The sequence below is a fragment of the Scyliorhinus torazame genome, chromosome 1 (assembly GCF_047496885.1).
Source record: "Scyliorhinus torazame isolate Kashiwa2021f chromosome 1, sScyTor2.1, whole genome shotgun sequence".
NCBI lineage: Eukaryota > Metazoa > Chordata > Chondrichthyes > Carcharhiniformes > Scyliorhinidae > Scyliorhinus > Scyliorhinus torazame.
Genome location: NC_092707.1, coordinates 290,745,730 through 290,773,489, shown reverse-complemented (window position 1 = coordinate 290,773,489; position 27,760 = coordinate 290,745,730). Strand labels below are relative to the sequence as shown.

Genomic DNA, 27,760 nt, shown 5'->3' with positions numbered 1-27,760 from the left:
GTGTCTCACTGGATAAACTGTGCAGAGGCAGCAAAAGAAAAACACGTCATTAATTCCATGCATTATTTCAGAACCATATATTAAGGGATTTTTTCTTTAAACGTCACAAGCCAAGAGCTGAATACATTCAGCAATAGTTGAAGCATTAATCAATTGTTCTAAATAAATCACCAAAAATTACCCAAAAAACAAAAATATCCCTTCATTGTTAAAAATATGGACATGGTCAAAATCCTTGGCAGCACATCATTGTCAGTAAATAATTCCTGCCCACGCACATTCCCACCAACAGATTATATTTCCATTGGCAACATTAACTGGATTCATATTTTTTGTTGGGAGCATGTACTGCTTGCAGCAAGCACAACTTGAGATTAATGACCAAATTAATTACGCTCTCACACAGAACTTCTTGCAATGCTGCCTGTGGTGTTCTGCAGTCAGCAAACCCTTGTTCTGCTGAATAAACTGGAATTTTACTATCAGCAGACAAAATGCTGTGACCAGCAAGTTCATGTTGGCTGAACTGTGTACCCAGGAGACTTCAAGCCAGCAGCACTTCTTGAGAGGGTGGATTGCATGTGACATTAAAATTCTAGAGTCTGAAGCATTCAGAAGTGATTGGGTTAACACTTCCATCTATTCATCACATCGTTTCAAACTGCACTGCATTTTTCCCAAAATGAAAAAACATACAACACTAGGTACAAATATATAGTCATGATATTTCACTTTCCAAGCAGAAAGTTCATTTTTGAATGTCCATATTTGCGAAATTCAACCAAAACCAAATATCAGAGATTAATATGAAAAAAGTTAATGTCGGTGCTGTGGTATCTGATACTCCCAATACCCCAAGCGAACATGTTTCATACTGAAAGCACAAAATTGGAGCAAGGAGGTGGGGGATATTACTAACAGGCCAAATCGTGTCCTCATCCAACACCCCCAAACACATACTTCCAGCAGAAGTCATTGAACAGCAATCAGAAACCCAGTCTAAACTTTCCCCTCCCTAGCCCAGGGATACCAGAGGCCCAAAGGAGCAATGCAGCTGCCAAACTAACTGAGATCTGCTAGGCAAATACAGTTCATATCTTAGATCAAGCCAGCAAGCTTGCTGGTTTAAAGTTCATTTCTACAATGTACTTACTGATATCCAGACAGTCTGCACATCAAGCAACCTTCAGTTTAACACAAGCCGAAGTTAAGATCTGCTACTAATCTTTAGACAGCACGCAGTGTTTGATAATTCCACACAAGGTCTGTACCCTGAATGAAATTGATCTGTAGTGGTTAATTTCTGCCACTAGGGCACAGAACGAGAAAAGTTGAGCACTACAAGAACACTGAAGTGATTCATTTGGATCAGCCAACACCCACTCCAGGAAAAATAAGATTCACTGAATGCTTGGCTGTAACATGGGAAAGGTTTCCTCAAACTAAAAGCTTTTAACAGGGGCTGGTTTAGCACAGGGCTAAATCGCTGGCTTTTAAAGCAGACTAAGGCAGGCCAGCAGCATGGTTCAATTCCCATACCAGCCTCCCCGAACAGGCGCCGGAATGTGGCGACTAGGGGCTTTTCACAGTAACTTCATTTGAAGCCTACTTGTGACAATAAGCGATTTTCATTTCATTTATTTTCATTTCACTTGCCCAGCTTGGTGCTGAGTTACCATCTCCCAGCAGCAAGTTACAGGGGCAATGATTTTTGCCTCATATTTTCTTCCCATCCATCAGAACAGGGGGATATTGCAATTTCCCAACTCAATTGCATGCCAGAAGCCAAGCCTACAAACCTCCACACTCTGCTGCACTGTGTATTACTGCATGGATTTTAAGGCCTCACAATTCCCCAACTGTTAGTTCCACTTGGTACATTCTTATTACCTATGTCCCTTTGTGATCCATGGAGTTTATTTAAAAACAGTTACTCCGGACTTCCGGTTGCGGCTATGCTGAGCTAAGTCGCACGTTCGGCAGCTCCCGCCAGAAACTGACTTTTGGGCTTTTGAGGGGCCCCAGCAGCATTTGTTCGACGGTTCCCAGTGTGGGAAGGTGACAGTACGATTTCCCCGCACTGTATGGATTGGACCAGGAGTGGAACGGTGAAAAAAAGTAATTCTGGTGCAGCGAAAAGTGCGAGGGAGGAAAGCCAAGATGGCAGCGGGTGGAGACCAGGCAGCGTGGGCGCAGTGAGCGCAAGAGCAGCAGGAATTTCTCAAGCACTGCTTCACGGAATTGAAAGCAGAGCTGCTGGAGCCAATGAAGGCTTCGATCGACAAGCTGGTCGAGACCCAGAAGGCCCAAGGGGCGGCGATCCGGGAGGTGTGGCAGAAGGCCTCGGAGAATGAGGACGAGATATTGGGCCTGGCGGTGAAGGTGGAGGCGCACGAGGTGTTACATAAGAAATGGCAGGAGATTGAGGAGGGTTTATGGGCTGGTGCCCTAGGTAGGGTTAATTCCTCCTCCTCGTGTGCCAGGCTCAGTCTGATACAATTTAAGGTGGTTCACAGCGCATTTGACGAGGGCGAGACTGAGTAGGTTCTTTGGAGTAGAGGATAGATGTGAAAGATGTTTAGGGGGCCCGGCGAACCATGTCCATATGTTTTGGTCATGCCCGGCATTGGAGGGGTTCTGGAGAGGAGTGGCGGGAGTAATAGGCGGCAGCACGGTAGCATAGTGGATAGCACAATTGCTTCACAGCTCCAGGGTCCCAGGTTCGATTCCGGCTTGGGTCACTGTCTGTGCGGAGTCTGCACATCTTCCCCGTGTGTGCGTGGGTTTCCTCCGGGTGCTCCGGTTTCCTCCCACAGTCCAAAGATGTGCAGGTTAGGTGGACTGGCCATGGTAAATTGCCCTTAGTGTCCAAAATTGCCCTTAGTGTTGGGTGGGGTTGCTGGGTTATGGGGATAGGGTGGAGGTGTTGACCTTGGGTGGGGTGCTCTTTCCAAGAGCTGGTGCAGACTCGATGGGCCGAATGGCCTCCTTCCGCACTGTAAATTCTATGTAAATATCCCAGGTGGTGAAAGTCCGGGTCAAGCTAAGCTGGGGGCTAGCAATATTTGGAGTAGTGGGCGAGCCGGGAGTGCAGGAAGCGAAAGAGGCCGGAATTCTGGCCTTTGCGTCCCTAGTAGCCCGGCGAAGGGTCTTGCTCTTGTGGAAGGAGGCGAAGCCCCCTAGCCTGGAGGCCTGGATAAACGACATGGCGGGGTTCACAAAATTGGAGAGAATTAAGTTTGCTTTGAGAGGGTCTGCACAAGGGTTCTACAGGCGGTGGCAACCGTTCCTAGAATACCTCGTGGAGCGTTAGAGGAAGTTCGGTCAGCAGCAGCAGCCCTTGGAGGGGGGGGGGGATGAGAGACTGTATGAGGGGATGGACGAGCGGGAGATGGCATGAAGGGTGGGGAGAAATGGAACATGCGGCCAAGAGCCAGTGTATAAAGCTATGTAAATATACCATCTTGCCATGTACATATCTTGCTCAGGGAGAATGTGTGTTATTTTGTTACAGGGGCGGGGGGGGGGGGGGGGTTATTGTTTGTAAGGGGAAAAAATTGTGTTGTTAATAAACCTTAATAAAAATATTTTTTTTTTTAAAAAAGAAATGGCAGGAGAAGTTCAAGGACATGGAGAAGTTCGAGGGCATGGAGAATCGGTCGAGGAGGAAGAATCTGCGGATTCTGGGTCTCCCGGAGGGAGTGGAGGGGTCGGATGCTGGAGCATATGTGGTCACGATGCTGAACACGTTGATGGGCGCGGGTGCCTTCCAGAGGCCCCTGGAGCTGGATGGGGCCCACCAAGTCCTGGCGAGGAGGCCCAAGTCTAACGATCCGCCGTTCCACCGCTTGGTGGACAGGGAGCATGTCCTAAGATGGGCAAAAAAGGAGCGGAGCAGCAGGTGGGAGAATGCAGAGGTCCGTATATACCAGGACTGGAGCACGGAGGTGGCCAAAAAGAGGGCCGGGTACAATCGAGCTAAGGCGGTTCTGCATTGGAATGGGGTGAAATTCGGGATGCTGCAGCCGGTGCGACTGTGGGTCACGTTTAAGGACCAGCACCATTACCTTTGAGACGCCGGAGGAGGCGTGGACCTTTATTCAGGCCGAAAAGTTGGACACTGACTGAGGGTCGGTTGTGAGAGGAGGTCGCGGGGCTACTGTGATTACTGTGCTTTGGGGGATGTTGGGGGATGTTCTGTTCTGTATTGTTTCCTTGGGTGCTGGGTGGGGTAGGGTGAATTGGTTCGAAGGGGGGGTTTTGTGAGAGTGTGGGCGTCGGTGGTTGGAAGGACGGAGCCCCGTTGAGGGGAGGGGAGATGGGAGGCCCAAGGTGGAGGAGCTGGGATTAGGCCGCAAAAGGGAGATGCGCCAGAGAGGGCGGGGCCGGTCTGATGGAAAGCGCAGGCTTTACCCCGCGCTAGATAAGGTGGCAGGGCAGGGGAGCGGTGTTGGAGAGGAGCGCCTGCTGATGGACAGGGGAGGGTGGGAGACTACCACACTGGGGGGTCGATGTAGTGGCGGGAGTGGCCGGGGTCAGCTGACATACGGGAGTGCTATGGGGGAGCAATGCAGCTAGAGGGGGACCTAGCTTTGGGGGGGGGGGAACGACGACTGGGTTGCTGCTGCTGCATTGGCCAAAGGTGAGCTGGAGCTCGGAGAGTCGGGGTGGGGGTCTGCCGCTGGGGGTAATGGAGAGTGCGGGAGGCGCGGGCACGTGGCTGGCCTAGAAAAGGGGATGGCTAATCGGCGGGGGGGGGGGGGGGGGGGGGGAGCCCCCTGATCCGGCTGATAACTTGGAATGTGAGAGGCCTGAACGGGCCGGTCAAGAGGGCCCGTGTGTTCGCACACCTGAAGGGACTGAAGGCAGATGTGGTTATATGCTCCAGGAGACGCATTTGAGGGTGGCAGATCAGGTTAGGTTGAGAAAGGGGTGGCGAAGGCAGATTTTCCACTCTGGGTTGGACGCAAAGAATCGAGGGGTGGCGATTTTGGTGGGGAAGCGGGTGTCGGTTGAGGCGCTGAACATCGTGGCAGACAATGGAGGTGGAGGTAGGTATGTGATGGTGAGCGGTAAGCTGCATGGGGTGCGGGTGGTCTTGGTGAATGTATATGCCCCGAATTTGGACGATGCCAGATTTATGCGGCGCATGTTGGGCCGGATTCCGGATCTGAAGACAGGGAGCTTGATAATGGGGGGGGGGGGGGGGGGACTTCAACACGGTACTGGATCCAGCATTGGACCGCTCCAGGTCCATGACGGGTAAGAGGCCGGCGGCGGCCAAGGTGCTGAGGGGGTTTATGGACCAGATGGGAGGAGTAGACCCATGGAGGTTTGTCAGGCCGGGGGCCATGGAATTTTCTTTTTTTCCCCACATCCATAAAGCCTACTCCCGGATAGACTTCTTCGTTATGAGCAGGGCACTAATTCCGAGGGTGATGGGCACGGAGTATTCAGCCATAGCCATCTCAGGCCATGCCCCGCATTGGGTGGAGCTGGAGCTAGGGGAGGAGAGGGACCAGCGCCCGCTGTGGCGCCTGGATGTGGGCTTGCTGGCGGATTAGGAGGTGAGCGGGCGGATCCGGGGGTGTATTGAAAGCTATCTAGAGGCTAACGATAATGGGGAGGTGCAGGTGGGGGTGGTCTGGAAGGCAATGATTAGGGGAGAGCTAATCTCCACTAGGGCGTTTAAGGAGAAGGAGAGGAGAGCGAGGGAGAGATTGGTGGGGGAGATTTTAAGGGTGGATAGGAACCGAGGAGGGACTACTCAAGGAGCGACGAAGCCTCCAGGCCAAGTTCGACCTGTTGACCACCAAGAAGGCAGAGGTGCAGTGGAGGAAAGCGCAAGGGGCGGTGTAGGAGTACGGGGAGAAGGCTAGCCGGATGTTGGCACACCAGCTTCGGAAGCGGGAGGCAGAGAGGGAGATTGGGGGAGTTAGGGATAAAGGGGGGAAACACGGTGCGGAGTGCGGTGGGAATAAATGGGGTATTTAGAGACTTTTATGAGGGGCTGTATAGGTCTGAGCCCCCGACGGAGGAGGGGGGGATGCGTCGATTTTTAGATCGACAGGTTCCCGAGGGTGGAGGAGGAGCAGGTGGCTGGGCTTGGGGCACCGGTAGGGCTGGAGGAGCTGACTAAGGGGCTGGGGAGTATGCAGGCGGGGAAGGCACCGGGGCCAGATGGGTTCCCGGTGGTATTTTACCGGGAGTACATGGACCCGCTGGGCCCGCTATTAGTGAGGGCATTCAATGAGGCGAGGGGGGGGGGGGGGGGGGGGCCCTACCCCCGACGATGTCCAGGGCGCTGATCTTGAAGCGGGACAAGGACCCATTACAGTGTGGGTCGTATAGGCCAATCTCTCTCCTCAACTTGGACACGAGCTGTTAACCAAGGTGTTGGCTACCAGAATTGAGGACCGTGACCCGGGGGTGATTCACGAGGACCAGACGGGTTTTGTTAAGGGAAGGCAGCTGAATACCAACGTAATCATGATGCCTACAGTGGAGGGGGAGGCGGAGATAGTGGCGGCGATGGACGCGGAAAAGGCCTTCGATAGGGTGGAGTGGGGCTACCTCTGGGAAGTGTTGAGGAGGTTTGGGTTCGTGGAGGGGTTCATTAGTTGGGTTGGGCTACTTTACGAAGCCCCGGTGGCGAGTGTGGCCACGAATCAGAGGTCAGAATACTTTTGGCTGTACCGGGGGACGAGGCAGGGGTGCCCCCTATCCCCCTTGCTGTTTACATTGGCAATTCAGCCTTTGGCTATGGCTCTAAGGGTGTCCAGGAACTGGAGGGGGCTGATCGGGGGGGGCTGATGGGGGGGGGCGGCGGGTTTTGTTGTATGCCGATGACCTGTTACTGTACGTGCCGGACCCAGTGGGGGGGATGCCGGAGGTGATGCGGATCCTCAGGGAGTTTGGGGACTTTTCCGGGTATAGGCTCAACGTGGGGAAGAGTGAGCTCTTCGTGGTACACCAAGGGGACCAGTGAAGGGGGATAGACGAGCTTCGACTGAAGAGGGCGGAAAGGAGTTTTCGGTATCTGGGGATCCAGGTTGCCAGAAGCTGGGGGGCCCTACACAAGCTCAACTTGACGAGGCTGGTGGACCAGATGGAGGAGGAGTTTACAAGGTGGGATATGCTGCCACTCTCCTTGGCGGGTAGGGTACAGTCTGTGAAGATGACGGTGCTCCCGAGGTCCCTTTTTATATTCCAGTGCCTCCCCATCCTGATCCCCGAGGCCTTTTTTAAGCGGATCAGTAGGAGCATCATGGGATTCGTGTGGGCGAAAAAGACCCCGAGGGTGAGAAGGATGTTTCTGGAGCGGAGTAGGGACAGAGGAGGGTTAGCGTTACCTAATCTGTGTGGGTATTACTGGGCTGCCAATGTGGCGATGATACGCAAGTGGGTAATGGAGGAGGAGGGGGCGGCATGGAAGAGGGTGGAGATGGCGTCCTGTGTGGGCACGAGTCTGGGAGCACTGGTGACAGCACCGCTCCCGCCGACTAGGTACACCATGAGTCCGGTGGTGGCGGCGACTTTGAAAATTTAGGGGCAGTGGAGGCGCCACAGGGGTGAGGTAGAGGCTTCGGTTTGGTCCCCGATCCGGGAGAACCATCGGTTCGTCCCGGGGAGAATGGATGGAGGGTTCCTGAGCTGGCACAGGGCAGGAATTAGAAGGACGGGGGACCTGTTTTTAGATGGGACGTTTGCGAGCCTTGGGGCGCTGGAGGAAAAATTTGGGCTTCCCCCCTGAAATGCCTTCAGGTACATGCAGGTAAGGGCGTTTGTAAGATGGCAGGTGAGGGAGTTCCCGCTGCTTCCAGCACTCAGGATCCAGGATAGGGTGCTCTCGGGGGGGGTTGGAGAGGGCAGGGTCTCGGCCATCTACCAGGAGATGCAGGAGGAGGAGGAGACCTCAGTGGAGGAGCTAAAGGGTAAATGGGAGAAGGAGCTTGGGGAGGAGATAGACGAGGGTACGTGGGCGGATGCCCTGGGTAAGGTTAATTCTTCCTCCTCTTGCGCCAGGCTTAGCCTGATACAATTTAAGGTTCTTCACAGAGCGCATATGACAGGGGCGAGGCTGAGCAGGTTCTTTGGGGTGGAAGACAGGTGTGGGAGGTGCTTGGGGAGCCCAGCAAATCATACCAAGTGCTGGAAGGGTTCTGGAGGGGTATTGCAAGGACGGTGTCTAAGGTGGTGAACACCCAGGTTAAGCCGAGCTGGGGGTTAGCACTATTTGGGGTATCGGACGAGTCAGGAATGCAGGAGGCGAAAGAGACCAGTATTCTGGCCTTTGCGTCCTTGGTAGCCCGGCGGAGGATTCTGCTACAGTGGAAGGATGCGAGGCCCCCAAGCGTTGAAGCCTGGATCAGCGACATGGCAGGGTTCATTAAATTGGAGAGGGTAAAATTTGCCTTGAGAGGGTCTAATCAAGGGTTCTTCAGGCGGTGGCAACCGTTCCTAGACTTTCTAGCGGGGCGTTAGGAGGTGGTCAGCAGCAGCAGCAACCCGGGGGGGGGGGGGTACTTTATGTTTTCTACTGTGTTTATTATTGCTTAATGGGGGGTTTGTATATTGGGGGAATTTGTGATGTAGTTGTAAGATGTTTATTTATGTGTTCTTTGTTTTTCTTTTTGAATAACATTTGAATAAAAATATTTCTTTAAAAAAAGTTACTCCTGAGTTTGGTGAAATAAGGGGCAAGATTCTCCGGTCCCCGCCAACCATTTGTTTCTCGGTTGTGCGCAGTCCGCTGGCAGCGGGATTCTCTCTTCCTGTCGCTTGTCAACAGGATTTCCCATTGAAGCCACCCACACTGCCAGGAAACTCACGGGAGGTGGGTGCACTGCCCGTGGGAAAAGAGAATTCCAAAGGCCGGAGAATTCCAGCTAAGTTAAATTGAGTTGTATTGACTTTGTGTAAAAGAGAAAAGAATAATGTTTTGGAAAAAACTACAGTATAAAAATGGAAAGCAAAGGAATAAACATGGGCAGCACGGTAGCACAGTGGTTAGCACTGTTGCTTCACAACACCAGGATCCCAGGTTCAATTCCTGCTTGGGTCACTGTATGTGCGGAGTCTGTATGTGTGGGTTTCCTCCGGATGCTCCGGTTTCCTTCCACAAGTCCTGAAAGACATGCTGTTAGGTGAATTGGGCATTCTGAATTCTCTGTGTACCCAAATAGATGTCGCGACTAGGGGATTTTCACAGTAACTTCATTGCAGTGTTAATGCAAGCCTACTTGTGACAATAATAAAGATTAAAATAAAAAAAATAAATACAGATTAGAAAGATAAAATATCACACAAATGAGTCAAGTAATTTTAATTTTCAATCATACGGCACAGAAAAGGCTTTTCGGCCCATTGCATATGCACCAGTCAAAAACAACCTAACCGTTCTCATCTCATTTTCAAGCACTTGGCCCATAGCTTTGCATGTCCTGGGATTGCAAGTGCACATCTAAACACTTCTCAAACGTTACGAGGGTCTCTGCCTCAACCACCCTTTCTGGCGCCCTCTTGGTAAAAAGGTTTTTCCTCCCACATCCCCTCTTAAATTCGTGCCCCATACCTTAAATCATTGATCCCCCAATCAAGGGGAAAGGTTTCTTCCTGTCTACTCTATGTCCCTCATAATTTTATATATTTCAATCATGTCCCCCTTCAGTCCCCTCTGCTCCAAGGAAAACAACCCCCCGTCTATCCAATCTCTCCAGTCCAGGCAACATCCTGGTAAATCTTCTCTGCACCCTTTTCAGTGCTATCACATCCCTCCTATAATGTGGATTCCAGAACTGCACACAATACTCGAGTTGTTGCCTGACCCAACATTTTATACATTTGCAACATAAGCTCCCTGCTCTTAAACTCTATGCCTCGGCTCATTAAAGGCAAGTGTACCATATGCCTTCTTAATCACTGTATCCACCTGCTCTGCTATCTTAAGAGACCGGTGTACATGCACACCAAGATCCCTCTGATCCTCGGTACTTTCCAGCATCTTGCCATTTATCATGTATTCCTTTGCCTTGTTTGTCCTGCCCAAGTGCATCACCTCACACTTATCCAGATTGAATTCCATTTGCCACTGATCAGCCTACCTGACCAGCCCATCTATATCCTCCTGTACTCTTATGTAGTCATTTTCAAATTCAGGGTCGTGACCTGCGGGTAGGTGTCGGGAGGGTCATAGGGCCATCGGTCGCGGCGCTCTCGATCGCAGGAAGATGTGCACAACGGTTGCGACCAGCTTTCAAAAATGTTGGCCTCGATGCAGCTTTCAGAATTGCAGCCATCCTGCGCATGTTTGCTCCCTCAGCAGTGCGCAGGCTGGGAGCCTCCTCCTGACATCAGCATGCTAACCCAGGAGCAGATTCCTTTTGAAAATTGATGGAGTCTTCTCTCCAGAAGCGGCAGCAGGGAGGTCACGTGCTCTGGACGCGAGAGAGATTCCTCCATTTTGTACATGCCAGTGTGCTGGTGTGAACTTCAGGGCCTCTGGTGAACAACCCATTAAAGGAGAAACTGAAACCAGGAGCAAAGCTGTATAAAGACATTTTCTTGAGGTATGGGTTTATCAATTGTGGCAATGCAAATCAGGATGCAAAGCCCATATGTGTTACATGCAGGGAAGTACTGGAAAATTAAAGATGAAATCCCTCAAAACCTCAAAGGCATTTGAAGACTTAGAATGGTGAGTTCAAGGACAAACCTCTTGATTTTTTTCAAGGGATGCAGTGAGAACTTACATCATCAACTGACGTCCTTAGCAGAAATGTAACATTGAAGGACAAAGCAAGTGAGATCGTGAGGACCAAGCAGGCTCACCTGTCACATCAAAGGTAAGCAAAAATGGTGGGTCGTAAAGGTCGACCGGCGTGGGTCATGAAGGGGTGCTGGCATGGGCTGTTGGCAAAAATGGGTCCCAGGCAAAAAAAGTTTGAAAAAACAATGCTCTATGGCTATCTCACTCATTATTTACCACCCCATCAATTTTCGGATCATCTGCAAATTTACTGATCAAACCTCCTACATTCGTAGCTAAATCATTTATATAAACCACAAACAGCAAGGGCCCCAACACTGATCCCTGTGGGACCCCAGAGGACACAGGCTTCCAGTCAGAACAACACCCCTCGATCATCAGCCTCTGCTTCCTGCCACTCAGCCAATTTTGGATCCAATTTGTCAAATTACCTTGGGTCCCATGGGCTCTTCACTATCAGTCTCCCATGTTGGACCTTATCAAAAGACTTGTTGAAGTCCAGGTAGACTACATCAAATGCATTTCCCTCATTTACACACCTGGTCACCTCTTTGAAAAATTCAATCAAGTTGGTCAGACATGACCTCCCTTTAACAAAACCACTCTGACCTGTTCTTTTTTATATATATTTTTAATTCTCCTCCTTTTTCACATTTTCACCCAAATCTACACCCACCAACAAACAATCAACGGTAACAAATACAATGTCAATTCCCTGGCCACCAATTCTTCCCTCCCACCAACCCACAAACAACCCTCAACATTTTAAATACAAACATCAAAGAAAAGGTTCAGGAATCCACCATCCACCTATACATAGTCACCAACAACATACACAGTCCAACCAGCCCCCCCCCCCCCAAATGTTCTATGTCATCCAATTTTTGAAAGTGCATAATAAACAAAGCCCATGAATTGTAGATCCTTCCATCCTTCCCCTCAACCCAAACTTCATCTTCTCGAGTGAAAACTCCAACAGATTCCCCTGCCACGCCAGGGCACAGGGTGGAGAAACTGACCTACACCCCAACAAGATCCGCCTTCGGGCAATCAGTGAGGCGCAGGCTAAAACCTCTGCTGCTGCACCCGCTTCCAACCCCGACCGATCCAATACCCCGAATATGGCCTCCAGAGGACCTGGCTCAAGCCTCACATGTACTACCTTTGAAATTACCCTGAACACTTCACTCCAATACCCCTCCAGCTTTCGACAGGGCCAAAACATCTGAACGTGGTTTGCGGGCCCCCCCCCCACCCCGCAATGTTCACAAACATCATCAACCCCCTCAAAGAGTCGGCTATCCTCACCTTTGTGGGGTGCACTCTATACACCACCTTCAGCTATATCAGTCCCAACCTCCCCCACGAAGTTGAGGTATTTACCCTCCGGAGCACCTCACACCATAACCCTTCCTCCATGTTCTCTCCCAACTCTTCCTCACACTTTGCCTTCATCCCCTCCAGCGGTACCTTCTCTTCTCCCAGAATCGCACATAAATCGCCAGAACTACCCCCTTCTCCATTCCCCCTGCCGTCAGCACCTCCTCAAACAGTGTGGAGGCTGGTGCCACCGTTAAGCTCTTTACCTCCTTCTTAGCAAAATCTTAGACCTGCATATACCTAAACATTTCCTCCTGCCCCAACTACCATTTCGCCCCAGTTCCTTCAATCCCACAAACCAGCCCCCTAAAAACAAATCCTTTAATGCCCTGACTCCCTTCTACTCCCATCTCCGAAAACTCCCATCACACTTCCCTGGCTCAAATCTGTGATTCCCCCGAATCGGCATACCATTCTGACTGTTCTTGACTAATTAGAGTTGTTCCCAATAGTTTTCCTGCCACTGAGGTTAAACATCACTGGTCTGTAGTTTCCCAGAATATCCCTTCCTCCCTTCTTGACTAATACATTAGCTATCCTCCAGTCCTCCAGCACCTCTCCTGTGGCCAGAGAGGAATTTAAAATTATTGCCGCACCCCTGTTATTTCCTCCCTCAACAGTCCAGGATACATTTAATCTGGCCCTGGAGATTTTTCTACTTTTAAGGCTGCCAAATTACTCACAACCTCCTCTTTGTTTATGTTAATTTCTTTAACTTTATTATAGTCATTCCCTCTGATTTCTACACCCATACTGTCGCTCTCACGAGTGAACACTAACAGAAAGTAGTCATTTAGAACCCTACACACATCCCCCGACTCCACACACAAATTACCACTCTGGTCTTAATGGGCCCTACTCTTTCCCTAGTTAACCTTTTACCTATAATGTACTTATCAAACAAAGTTGGGATTTTCCTTTATTTTACCTGCCAGTATCCTCTCATGTCCCCTTTTTGCTCTCCTAATTCCCTTTTTAAGTTCCCTCTTGCACATTCTGTATGCCTCTAGGGCTTCTGCTGTTTTGGCTCCTTAATATCTGCCATTAGGCTCTCTTTTTCTCATTATCCAATGTTGTAAATCGCTCAATATCCAGGGTGAACTGAATTTGTTGGTCCCACCCTTCTTCTTCATTGGAACAGATTGACCCTGCACTCTCCCCCATTTCCTTCTTAAATGCATCCCACTGTTCTGTCACAGATTTACCTAAATGTATCTGCTCCCAGTCCACTCTAGCCAAATCATATCTAATCTTATTAAAATCGAAGCCAGTTTGATCTCGGGGCCAATCCTGATCACGGCCTGCAAAATGCTCCCCCACTGATACTTCAACCACTTACCCAGCATATTAACTCCAGGACCGCCCCCTCTCTTGTCGATCCTTCTACGGACTGACTTAAAAAGTTCTCCTGGATATAGTTTAAGAATACCGCTCCCTCTAAACATTTAACACTTTGGCTTCCCCAGTTAATATTGAGGAAGTTGAAATCCCCCAGTACCCTATTACTTTTACACTTCTCTGAAATTTGCTATATATCTGCTCTTCTATTTCTCTATTTCTGTTTTTAAAAAATATATATTTATTAAAGTTTTTTAACACAATTTTTCTCCCTTACAAACAATACCCCCCCCCCCCCCCCCCCCCCACCCCGTAACAAAAAAAAAACCGAGAAATCGCGCTGAGCAAGATATATACATGGCAAAATGATATATTTACACAGCTTTGTACACTGGCCCTCACCCGTACGTGCCAGTTTCCCCAACCTTTCAGGTTATCTCTTGCTCATCCACCCTCCCAGGCAGTCCCCCCTCTCTCTCTCTCTCTCTCCCCCCCCCCCCCCAGGTTGCTGCTGCTGCTGACCGACCTTCCTCTAACGCTCCGCGAGATAGTCTAGGAACGGTTGCCACCGCCTGTAAAACCTCTGCGCAGACCCTCTCAAGGCGAACTTAATCCTCTCCAACTTTATGAACCCAGCCATATAATTTATCCAGGCCTCCAGGCTGGGGGGCTTCGCCTCCTTCCACATTAGCAAGATCCTTCGCCGGGCTACTAGGAACGCAAAGGCCAGAATGCCGGCCTCTTTCGCCTCCTGCACTCCCGGTTCGTCCACTACTCCAAATATTGCTAGCCCCCAGCTTGGCTTGACCCGGACTTTCACCACCTGAGATATTGCACCCGCCACTCCTCTCCAGAACCCCTCCAGTGCCGGGCATGACCAAAACATATGGACATGGTTCGCCGGGCTCCGTGAGCACCTTCCACATCTGTCCTCTACCCCAAAGAACCTACTCAACCTCGCTCCCGTCAAGTGCGCTCTGTGGACTACCTTAAATTGTATCAGGCTGAGCCTGGCACACTAGGAGGAGGAATTAACCCTACCTAGGGCATCAGCCCACAGCCCACAGACCTTCCTCGATCTCCTACCCCAGCTCCTCCTCCCATTTACCCTTCAACAGGAATGCGGAATATTTGGCTAATGGTAAAGTTCTTGGAAGTGTGGATGAGCAGAGGGATCTAGGTGTCCATGTACATAGATCCCTGAAAGTTGCCACCCAGGTTGATAGGGTTGTGAAGAAGGCCTATGGAGTGTTGGCCTTTATTGGTAGAGGGATTGAGTTCCGGAGTCAGGAGGTCATGTTGCAGCTGTACAAAACTCTGGTACGGCCGCATTTGGAGTATTGCGTACAGTTCTGGTCACCGCATTATAGGAAGGACGTGGCGGCTTTGGAGCGGGTGCAGAGGAGATTTACCAGGATGTTGCCTGGTACGGAGGGAAAATCTTATGAGGAAAGGCTGATGGACTTGAGGTTGTTTTCGTTGGAGAGAAGGTTAAGAGGAGACTTAATAGAGGCATACAAAATGATCAGGGGGTTGGATAGGGTGGACAGTGAGAGCCCTCTCCCGCGGATGGAAATGGCTGGCACGAGGGGACATAGCTTTAAACTGAGGGGTAATAGATATAGGACAGAGGTCAGAGGTAGGTTCTTTACGCAAAGAGTAGTGAGGCCGTGGAATGCCCTACCTGCAACAGTAGTGAACTCGCCAACATTGAGGGCATTTATAAGTTTATTGGATAAACATATGGATGATAATGGCATAGTGTAGGTTAGATGGCTTTTGTTTCTGTGCAACATCGTGGGCCGAAGGGCCTGTACTGCGCTGTATCGTTCTATGTTCTATGTTCTAACTCTTCTACCAGCGCTTCCCCCTCTTCTTTCAACTCCTGGTGTATTTCCGAAACCTTGCCCTCCCCGACCCATACACCCGAGATCACCCTATCTTGAACTTCTTGTGCCGGGAGCAACAGGAATTCCCTCACCTGTCGTCTCACAATAGCCCTCACCTGCATATATCTAAAGGCATTTCCCGGGGGTAACTCGAACCTCTCCTCCAGTGCCCCTAGGCTCGCAAACGTCCCGTCGATGAACAGGTCCCCCATTCTTCCAATCCCCGCCCGATGACAGCTCTGGAACCCCCCCGTCCATCTTCCCCGGGACAAACCGGTGGTTACCCCTGATCGGGGACCACATCAATGCTCCCCATTGCACCCCGGTGCCGTCTCCACTGGCCCCAGATCCTTAGCGTTGCGGCCACCACCGGGCTTGTGGGATACTTTGTAGGCAAGAGCGGCAGCGGTGCCGTCACCAACGCCCCCAGGCTCATTCCTTTACAGGACGCCATCTCCATCCTCTTCCATGCCGCCCCCTCTCCCTCCATAACCCACTTGCGGATCATCGCCACATTTGCTGCCCAGTAGTAGCTCCCCAGGTTTGGCAGCGCCAACCCTCCTCGGTCCCTACTGTGTTCCAGGAACCCTCTCCTTACTCTCGGGGTCTTATTCGCCCACACGAACCCCATAATACTCCTGCTTACTCCCTTAAAAAAGGCCTTCGTGATCACGATGGGAAGGCACTGAAACACAAACAGAAACCTCGGAAGGACCACCATTTTGATCGACTGCACTCTACCCGCCAGCGAGAGCAGTAACATGTCCCATCTTTTGAAATCCTCCTCCATTTGCTCCACCAACCTCGTCAGATTCAGTTTATGTAGGGTCCCCCAACTCCTGGCTATCTGGATCCCCAGATACCGAAAGCTCCCCTCCGCCCTCCTCAGCGGTAGGTCCCCAATCCCTCTTTCTTGGTCCCCCGCCTGTAATACAAAGAGCTCACTCTTCCCTACATTGAGCTTATAGCCCGAAAACTCCCCAAACTCCCTTAGAGTCTGCATGACCTCCACCATCCCCTCCATTGGATCCGCCACGTACAGCAACAGGTCATCCGCATATAGCGACACCCGATGCTCTTCTCCCCCTCGGACCACCCCCTTCCATTTATTAGACTCCCTCAATGACATGGCCAATGGTTCGATCGCCAATGCGAACAACAGGGGGGACAGGGGGCACCCCTGCCTCGTCCCTCGGTACAGTCGAAAGTACTCCGACCTCCGCCGGTTCGTCACTACACTTGCCATCGGGGCTCTGTAAAGGAGCTTAACCCAATTGATAAACCCTACCCCGAACCCAAACCTGCGCAGCACCTCCCAGAGGTACTCCCACTCTACTCGGTCAAAGGTCTTCTCGCGTCCATAGCTGCCACTATCTCCGCCTCTCCCTCCTCCGATGGCATAATTATCACGTTTAAGAGCTGCCACACATTGGTGTTTAGTTGCCTGCCCTTTACAAATCCCGTCTGGTCCTCGTGGATTACCCCCGGGACACAGTCCTCGATCCTCGTGGCCAGCACTTTTGCCAGCAACTTTGCATCCACATTGAGGAGCGAGATCGGCCTGTACGATCCACATTGCAGTAGGTCCTTGTCCCGCTTTAGGATCAAAGAAATTGTCGCTTCCGACATTGTCGGGGGCAGGGTCCCCTCCTCTCTTGCCTCATTAAAGGTCCTCACCAGTAGCGGGGCCAACAGGTCTGCGTACTTCCTGTAGAACTCCACCGGGAATCCGTCCGGTCCCGGGGCCTTCCCCGCCTCGATGCTCCCCAAACCCTTGCTCAGCTCCTCCAACCCAATTGGTGCCCCCAAACCAGCCACCTCTTGCTCCTCCACCCTCGGGAATCTCAGCTGATCTAGGAATCGTCTCATCCCCTCTTCCCCCGCTGGGGGCTGGGATCTGGGATCTGTACAGCTCTTCATAAAAGGCCTTGAATACCTTGTTTATTTTCGTCGCACTCCAAACCGTGACTCCCCTTCCATCTTTGACTCCCCCTATTTCCCTCGCTGCCATCCTCTTACGGAGCTGGTGTGCCAGCATCCAACTAGCCTTTTCCCCATACTCTTAGGTCGCCCCCTGCGCTTTCCTCCACTGTGCCTCCGCCTTCCCTGTGGTCAACAGGTCAAACTCCGTCTGGAGCCGTCGTCTTTCCCCAAGTAATCTTTCCTCCGGGGCCTCTGCGTATCTCCTGTCCACTCGCAAAATCTCCCCCACTAACCTCTCCCTTTCCATACCCTCTGTCTTCTCCCTATGAGCCCTAATGGAGATTAGCTCTCCCCTGATCACCGCCTCCCATACCACCCCCACCCGCACCTCCCCGTTGTCGTTGGCCTCCAAGTACCTTTTGATACACCCCCTCACCTTCCCACACACCACCTCGTCTGCCAGCAGTCCCACATCCAGCCGCCACAACGGGCCTTGGTCCCTCTCCTCTCCCAGCTCCAGTTCCACCCAGTGTGGGGCATGGTCCGAAACGGCTATAGCCGAATACTCCGTCCCCTCCACCCTCGGGATGAGCGCCCTACCCAGAACAAAGAAATCTATCCGGGAGTAGGTTTTGTGTACATGGGAGAAGAAAGAAAATTCCCTGGCCTGCGGCCTTGCAAACCGCCATGGGTCCACTCCCCCCATCTGATCCATAAACCCCCTAAGTACCTTGGCCGCCGCCGGCCTCTTTCCAGTCCTTGATTTGGAGCTGTCTCGTGCTGGATCCAACACTGTATTGAAGGCCCCTCCCATTATCAGGCCTCCTACCTCCAGGTCCGGAATGCGCCCCAACATACGCTTCATGAATCCTGCATCATCCCAGTTCATAGTTTTCATAGAATTTACAGTGCAGAAGGAGGCCATTCGGCCCATCGAGTCTGCACCGGCTCTTGGAAAGCGCACCCCACCCAAGGTCGACACCTCCACCCTATCCCCATAACCCAGTAACCCCACGCAACACTAAGGGCAATTTTGGACACCAAGGGCAATTTATCATGGCCAATCCACCTAACCTGCACACCTTTGGACTGTGGGAGGAAACCGGAGCACCCGGAGGAAACCCACGCACACACGGGGAGGATGTGCAGACTCCGCACAGACAGTGACCCAAGCCGGAATCGAACCTGGGACCCTGGAGCTGTGAAGCAATTGTGCTATCCACAATGCTACCGTGCTGCCCACCGTTCGGGGCGTATACGTTTACCAACACCACCCACATCCCTTGCAGCCTACCGCTCACCATTACATATCGCCCTCCATTGTCCGCTACAATAGTCTTGGCCTCAAATGACACCCGCTTTCCCACCAATATTGCCACCCCTCTATTCTTCGCATCCAGTCCCGAGTGGAATACCTGTCCTACCCATCCCTTTCTTAGCCTGACCTGGTCCGCCACCTTCAGGTGTGTCTCTTGGAACATGGCCACGTTCGCCTTCAGTTCCTTTAAGCGCGCGAACACTCGAGCCCTCTTCACCAGCCCATTCAGGCCCCTCACATTCCACGTTATCAGCCGGATTGGAGGGGCTCTCACCACCCCCCCCACACCCCGCCGACTAGCGATCTCCTTTTCTGGGCCAGTCCTGTGTCCACGCCTCCCTCACCCTCCAGTCCCCCAGAGGGGGGATCCCCGTCCCGACCGCCTCTTCTGTGTCCCATTCCCTTTCGGCCAGTGCAGCAGCAACCCTTTTTCCCCCACCTTCCCCCCGCTAGACCCCTGTCTAGCTTTTTTGTTCCCCCCATGTCACTCCCGTAAGTCAGCTGATGCCTGCTGACCCCGGCTTCCCCCGCTGTCCCATTGACCTCCCCGCGTGGGAGTCGCCCAATCCATATGCATTCCTTCGTTCCCCTTCCCGCCTTTCTTCCCGCGCGCGGGAAAACACCCCGCGCTTTCCAAAGCCCGCTCCGCCCCCTCTGGCGCAGCTCCTGTCGCGGCCTTGTCTCTCTCCCCCAGCCCATGTAACATTTCCTGCGTGTAATTGACCCCCTATATACAACAACCATCACACATCAAACCTCAAACATCCCCCCTACCCTCACAAACCCTCAGTTACAGTCCAACTTTTCGGCTTGTACAAAGGTCCACGCCTCTTCAGGCGTTTAGAAGTAATAGTGTTGGCCCTTGTATGTGACCCACAGTCGCGCTGGCTGCAGCATTCTGAACTTCACTTCTTTCCGGTACAACAAACCCGCTCTCCGCTTTGCAACCTCCGTGCTCCAGTCCAGGTATATTCGGATCTCTGCATTGTCCCACTTACTGCTCCGCTCCTTCTTGGCCCATCTCAGGACCCATTCTCTGTCCATGAACTGGTGGAACCTCACCACCATCGCCCTTGGCGGCTCATTTGCCTGGGGCTTCTTCGCCAGCACCCGATGTGCCCCGTCCAACTCCAGCGGCCTCGAAGGGGCCTTCGTGCCCATCATCGCCTCGAGCATCGTGCTCGCGTATGCCCCGGCATCAGCCCCCTCCACTCCCTCGGAGACCCAGGATTCGCAGATTCTTTCTCCTCAACCTGTTCTCCAGGTCTTCGAGTCTTCCCGCCCACCTCTTGTGTAGCGCCTCGTTCTGCCCCACTCTCACCGCCAGGCCCACGAGCTCGTCCTCGTTCTGACTGACTCTTTTCTGTACCTCCTGGATCTTAGCTTCGTGGACCTTCTGGGTGATCCAGAGTCCTTCAATTGCCAAAAGCATAGGCGCCAACATCTCCTCTCGCTGCTCCTCGAAGCAGTGCTTGATGAACTCCTGCAGCTCCCCTTTGTCCCTGGCCGCCGCCATTTTGTTTTCTTTCCCTCGCTTCTCCCATTGCTCCAGTGCCGCTCCTTTGGCCGTTACACTTCTGGTCCATTTAAAAAGTCTATGGAAACTTCTGAAAAAGGTCTGAGAGTCAGTTCCAGACGGGAGCTGCCGAATGCGCGACCTACTCCTCCATGGCCGCCACCGGAAGCCTCGTCCCTGCTTCTTCAATGGCCTTGGTAGATCTTTTCACAGTTGTTCCCTCTGCTGCTAGAATTCACCTTTGATAGAGTCAAGTCGGATTGCAGCTTTAAGCTTGCCCTTCCCCCGCCTGCATGCTGGAAGAGGCTTTTATCTAAACCTGCAGCTCAAGCCAAATCTTTTACTGTTTCTGCCGGGTCTGGTAGCCAAAAGACATAACATTCCTGGGGGACACTGTCAGGGGAATGCTGCAGTCTTCTTGCCACACCGGGAAATGTCAAACAAATGCCGTGGGGGCCCTGTAAAAGAGCCCAAAAGTCCATTCCAAGCAGGAGCTACCGAATATGCGACCTAGCTCTGCATAGCCGCACCCGGAAGTCTCTCGCGGACTGTTAGGGAGCCAATAGAACACTCCCAACAATGTGATTGCTCTTTTTTGTTTTTTAAGTTCTACCCATGTGGCCTCAGTTGAAGAGCCTTCTAAGATGACATCCCTCCTTACTGCTGCAATTGATTCCCTGATCAAAATTGCAACACCCATCCCCTCTATTACCTCCTTCCCTATCCCGTCTGAAGATTCTGTATCCTGGAACATTGAGTTGCCATTCCTGTCTCTCTCTCAACCATGTCTCAGTGGGAGCAATAACATATCCCCATGTTTTAATTTGTGTCCTCAATTCATCTGCCTTGTTCATTAGACTCCTCGCATTAAAATAAATACCATCCAATCTTGCCAAACTCCCTTGTGACTTAACAGGTCTAGACATTCTATTCCTTCCTGACTCACTTAATGTCTCCTCGAACTTTGGCTGTGCATTTATCCCTGAACCTTCTCTCAGGATCCCAGGCCCCTGCCAAGTTAGTTTAACACCTCCCAACAGCAATTGCCAAACTCCCTGCTCAGACGCTGGTCCCATTTTGGTTCAGGTACAAACAATCCACCTTGTACAGATCCCACCAAAAACGGTCCCAATGTCCCAGAAATCTAAAGCCCTCCCTCTTGCACCATCTCTCCAGCCACGCATTCATCTGGAATAACCACCTGTTTCTATACTCACTGGAACATGGCTCTGGAAGTAATGGGACCTGCGTTTTAATCTACTTCCTAGTTCCCTAAATTCTGCTTTCAGGATCTCATCCCCTTTCCTGTCTGCATCGTCAGTGCCATTGTGTACCACAATATCTGTCTGTTTGCCCTTCCCCTTCAGTATGCCCTGCAGCCGTTAAGTGACATCCTGATCCTGGCACTAGGGAGACAACATACTATCCTGGAGTCGCTTTTGCAGCCATAGAAACGCATGACTGTTCCTCTTACAACTGAGAGACTACTTGGACTAACTCCCCCATCAAACCTACCCCGAAACCAAAGGAGGATTCTAACAACACTGATCCACACCATACGGACTCTCATTTCAACAAATCGGGCAAGGATTAACCGACCAGCCCCAGACTCACACAATTTCCCCCTAGAGCTCCAGAGATGTCAGCCACAAAGAAGAGTCACAAGGAACCCAGTCCTCTCTAGGATACATGATCTATCCAGGCTTTCATAGGAGATAAGTACAGATTCTAGACTCAAGCAACAAAAATGCAAATAAAAACCCGATACAAATAGTTCTAACTGGGGGCCTTTCTCAATCTAAGTGAAGACTGATCTAACCCTACCACCCACCACCACATCATCTACCCACCATCTCACCACAGCTCTACTCATCTTCTATACAAAAAAACAGGTATAGGGGTCTAAAACGTACTCCCGCTTCATAAATGCAAGGAATACAGCACATTAAAAAAAGGGCAAGGCTGTGCACAAACCACATCACATTACCAACTCTGTATTGCTTTTGCCAGAACAGAATAACACACTTTTGGTTTATGCAAGGGGCATTTGCCCCATTTTGTTCTTAATTTGTTAAATCGTTTAAGGGTTAGAGGATTAAGTTGCTCTGTTTGTTGGCGTATTGCCCTTTTTATTTTTATTTTGTATATTTTCTTTCCTTTTTGGAGTGTTTTGTAAAAATTGAAAAACTTTGAATAAACATTTTTTTTTTTTTTTAAATCAGTCAGAAACTCATCCCTCCACTCCTCACAAGAGACAAGCACTCCTTGTCCAGCCCCTGCACCTAGAGTCGGTCAAGATGACTTACCTGACAGAAGGTTTTCCAAAGACTAAAGGCGGACTTTCATCAGAGAAATTTGTCTACCAAATAACAGGATTTTCTGCTCCGCTTCTATTATTTTCTCAAACATATTTCACATATGTACATTAAAGTGGCCACCAAATACCTGCACCACGGAGCCAAGAGCATCGTTCAAAACATAATTTGTAATGGCAGCCATCACCTTGACGCCGACAGCACCGCCGAGGCATCGGTCCACTCACGAACAAACTCACCACGACAAGCTGGGGCCCAATCCAGCAACCTCCAACCGCCTCAAACGACAAGGATTGTTTTATTTTTATTTAACTCAGCTCCCATCACTAAAATCTAGCCAGGATCATCCAGGGATATAGTGAAAGACATATATCCCAAAAGTAATTATGGTATGTGCATTAAGATAAAATAAAGGATTAAAAGGCAAGTAGAACCAGAGCTTGGAGAAACGCAGGCGCTCCCGCACTCACATCTCATGACCCCCAGCAATATGACTTTGTTCTAAATGAGACGAGAAATATTCATTCTTGGAGAACACACTTTGGCAGCGAACGTAGAAATTTTAATTAAAAAGGAACATTCTCAATATGACTTCCAGAAAACCACCATTTCTCATTCTTTTTAGAAAGCAAATTACTTAATATTTCTAACACAAATTGTTTTACGGTCTTGGTGAAAGTTGTCATTGCTCCATCTCCAGAAATTAAGATGTGGAGATGCCGGCGTTGGACTGGGGTGAGCACAGTAAGAAGTCTTACAACACCAGGTTAAAGTCCAACAGGTTTGTTTCGATGTCACTAGCTTTCGGAGCGCTGCTCCTTCCTCAGGTGAATGAAGAGGTATGCTCCAGAAACATATATATAGACAGATTCAAAGATGCCAGACAATGCTTGGAATGCGAGCATTAGCAGGTGATTAAATCTTTACAGATCCAGATGGATCTGTAAAGATTTAATCACCTGCTAATGCGAGCATTCCAAGTATTGTCTGGCATCTTTGAATCTGTCTATATATATGTTTCTAGAGCATACCTCTTCATTCACCTGAGGAAGGAGCAGCGCTCCGAAAGCTAGTGACATCGAAACAAACCTGTTGGACTTTAACCTGGTGTTGTAAGACTTCTTACTGTCCAGAAATTAAGGCACAAAGGACACCTGTAGTCTCTTGAATATGCTTGTATTTAACGAAAAACAGTCCAGAACACTTCACAGAGCAACAAAACCAAACGTTACAGCAATTTAGTGATCTGGGACCAAAGTATAGTCAAATGGATAGCTTTCAAGATGACAATCAAAGTGGAGAAAGTAGCCAGAGAATAAGGGGGGGGTGGGATCAGAGAAAGAGAATGTCAGTAAGCTGGAGCCAGGTGGCTTTAAGTTCTGCTACTGATAGAGCAAGAGAAGAGTCAAATGGCTAAGGTTATTCATGATGGCTCCGCCTTCTCAACTTTGCTCCTCGCCTGAGGTGTGGTGACCCTCAGGTTACATCAACACCAGTCAGCTCTCCCCTCATAGAAAAGCAGCCTATGGTCATCTGGGACAATGGCGACTTAACCTTACACACCAAAGTAAAAGGTGAAATTTACTCGCTGCAATTAAATCAATACAATTGCTCATAAAAATGGAACGTTGGATTTGGTGACATTACCCCTTTTAGCTGACTCCTTATCAACTTCTGAATTTTATCCTCATTCAGGCCTTTTGGGGCGGGTATGATAATCTATGATGAAAACTATTTCGGGAGGTTGTGACAACATTAGAATGGGTGTAGAAAAGATTCACAAAAATGGTTCCAGAGTTTGTTCTTTCTAAATTTAGATTACCCAATTATTTTTTCCAATTAAGGGCCAATTTAGTGTGGCCAATCCACCTACTCTGCACATTTTTGGGTTGTGGGGGTGAAACCCATGCAGACACGGGGAGAATGTGCAAACTCCACACGGACAGTGACCCAGAGCCGGGATCGAACCTGGGACCTCAGCGCCGTGGGGCAGCTGTGTTAACCACTAGGCCACCGTGCTGCCCTCAAATGGTTCCAGAGATGAGGAACTTCATTCATGTCGATAAATTGGAGAAGCTGGGACTGCCTTACTTGGGAAAGAGAAAGTTGAGAGAAGATTTGATAGAAGTATTCAAAATCTTGAGGGGTATGGGCAAGGTGGAGAGAAACTGTTCTCATTGCAGAAAGATCAAGTACCAGAGTGCACAGATTTAAGGTAATTGGCAAAAGAAGCAATGGCGACATGAGGGAAAACTTCACAGCAAATGATTTGGATATGGAATACAATGGCTGAGAGTTTGGTGGAGGTGGGAATAATTGAGTCATTCAAAGGGAATTGGATCATTATCTGAAAAGGAAAAACAAGCAAAGCGACAGGGAGGAGGCAGAGGAATGGCACTTAGGTGAACACCTGCAGAGAAGGAGCGCAGCCACAACAGACCATCTGGCCCCCTTCAGTACTGCAACTGCTTCTGGAAGGTGAACAAACACAAGGCTGATATCAGCTGTGGCATCGTGCTTACAATTACTGTTCAGCTGAGAAACCAGAATGAAAACAGCGCACAGGATTTGTACATCAGTAAGGAAACAATCTGCTGATATTCAAACCCTGATGATTGTTTTACAACTCTTAGAACAGCTGAGACAGTAATCTCACAACTCAGATGCAATACAACCTAATACAATCACCTTGTAGCTTTTTTGACAGCATTATCACGAGCCAGTCTTAGTTCATGTGCTCTAGATTGTGGCTAAGACACTGAGGCTGATGACCACAACCACACTCCCCACCCAACCATGATGCATCCACGAACAAATTAAAGACAGAAAATGTGAAAAATACTACAATCTGTCAACAGAGGACAAAGCAAGTGTCCAGCTTTCTGTTTTTGACACGAAATTTACAAATGCAATATTAAATTCCCTTTTCTACCATAAATCTGCCCATTATTTCGTGATTTTTAGATTCTCAGCATTACATGATTCTTTTCAATTCCCACTACTCATCACAAATGAAAGCTTAGTATTAATGCCCTCTTGACCTTCTCACCCCTAATCTGCCTCACATGGAATAATGTCAAGATGACATTACTCAACAGCATACACAAACTCATGAATTAAAGTAAATCAAACGAATTGAAGTAAACCAAAATAAACCTGGGGTGGGGGTAGTCCAGGCATGCACCCACTGACCCAGCACACATGGGCATCCACTAACTCAGCACAACCCGGGCACAACACAGAGATTGAACAGTTTAGGCCTATACTCTCTAGAGTTTAGAAGAATGAGGGGAGAGCTAATCAAGATGCTAAACGGTATGGATAAAGTAGACATGGACCTGATGCTTCCTCTTGTGGAGCAATCTAAAACGAGAGGTCATAATCTGAAAATAAGAGGTAGCAAATTTAAAATAGATTTGAGGAAAAACTATTTCTCCCAAAGGGTTGTGAATCTGTAGAATTTGCAACCCCAGCAGAGTTCAGTGGATGCAGGGACAGTGAGCAAATTTAAGGAGAAATTACAGATTTTTAATTGGAAATGGGTTGAAGGGTTATGGAGAACAGGCAGGACAGTGTAGTTGAGGCCAGTATGAGATCAGCCATGATCACATGGAGGGTGTTCGGCTCAGGAGGCTAAATTGCCTACTCCCGCTCGAAGGTCATGTGTTCTGGGGGGGGGGGGGGGGGGGGAGATGCTCTGGCTGATTTTGCAATCCAGCTCTTGGTCTGTAGCAGATGAGGAACACATCAGCTATGATAGAATGGTAGAGCAGACCCGATGGGCCGATTGGCCCAATTCTGCTCCTATATTTTATGAACCCAAACATTCACTGACCCACCGCAACACAAGCGCCCGCTGACCCAGCGCAACCCAAACGCCCGCTGACCCAGCACAACCCAAACGCCCGCTGACCCAGCGCAACCCAAACGCCCGCTGACCCAGCGCAACCCAAACGCCCGCTGACCCAGCGCAACCCAAACGCCCGCTGACCCAGCGCAACCCAAACACCCACACCAACCTGAGCTCCCATCCATTGAACACCGCAGCCCTGGCTCCCACTGACATTCAGGAACTCCAAAACCACCCCCTGACCAATCACAATGTCAGCTCTTGCTGACCCGCAGCCGCCCGGGCTCCTGCTGACCCGCAGCCGCCCGGGCTCCTGCTGACCCGCAGCCGCCCTGCTGACCCGCAGCCGCCCGGGCTCCTGCTGACCCGCAGCCGCCCTGCTGACCCGCAGCCGCCCGGGCTCCTGCTGACCCGCAGCCGCCCGGGCTCCTGCTGACCCGCAGCCGCCCGGGCTCCTGCTGACCCGCAGCCGCCCGGGCTCCTGCTGACCCGCAGCCGCCCGGGCCCCTGCTGACCCGCAGCCGCCCGGGCTCCTGCTGACCCGCAGCCGCCCTGCTGACCCGCAGCCGCCCGGGCTCCTGCTGACCCGCAGCCGCCCGGGCTCCTGCTGACCCGCAGCCGCCCGGGCTCCTGCTGACCCGCAGCCGCCCGGGCTCCTGCTGACCCGCAGCCGCCCGGGCTCCTGCTGACCCGCAGCCGCCCGGACCCCTGCTGACCCGCAGCCGCCCGGACCCCTGCTGACCCGCAGCCGCCCGGCCTTTGCTCTTTTCCCCTCGGTTCTCGCTCACTGACGGATTCCCGATTCTCTCTGAAGCGGCCTCGACCCCAACCTCCTCACCTCCCCGTGGCTCCGCTCCAGTCTCTCCTCAGTGCCTCTCACTCTGGGACGAGCTGAACTGCGGCTCCCCGATCCCGCACGGATCCTGCGGGGTTCGCTTTGCGGTTTCCGCTCCGCAAAACGCCGCGTCCTCCAGGCGACCGCGGCCGCAACATGGCGCCCGGGTCACATGACGGCATCTGTCAATCAAAGCGGCTGGGGCTCGCGCACACCGGGGTCAACCCAGGGTCACTCTGCAAACCAGGGGTCAACCCAGGAGGCAACCTCGGGGTCTCTGTGCAACCCAGGGGTCAATCTACAACCTAGGGTCACTCTGCAACCCAAGGGCCAACCCAGGAGTCAGCCCAGTGGGCAATCCACAGCCCTGGAGTCAACCCAGTGCTCAATCCACAACCCTGGGGTTACCCCGGGACCCAGAGATCAACCACAATCAAGGAGTATTCCTGCATACCAGGGGTTAGACAGGAAGCCTGGCTGCCCCTCAGCCTCTCCTCAAACTAGATGGCAACGCAACTAATTTGCAGCTTTCACTTAGAGTTATTTCGTCCCTCAAGTACCAAGACATATCAGCTCCCAGTCCATGTGATGCTTACAGTTCTAGAGGTGAAGAAAATAATTGGATTTG

At 51.0% G+C, this 27,760-nt stretch overlaps 1 protein-coding gene across 5 annotated transcripts in view; it reads right to left on the bottom strand.

Moving 5' to 3' along the window:
- Positions 1 to 27,301, bottom strand: part of utrn (utrophin) — a 770,758-nt gene extending 743,457 nt beyond the window's left edge. For 4 of the 5 annotated variants that reach the window (XM_072507465.1, XM_072507476.1, XM_072507484.1 and 1 more), the window contains exon 1: positions 27,136 to 27,301. The gene's annotated coding sequence lies outside the window, so the exon portion shown is untranslated. Of the gene's footprint in view, positions 1 to 1,153; positions 1,274 to 27,135 lie in introns of those variants that run through there. The other variant, XM_072507469.1, reaches the window with a different exon arrangement.
- Positions 27,302 to 27,760: the final 459 nt, after the last annotated feature.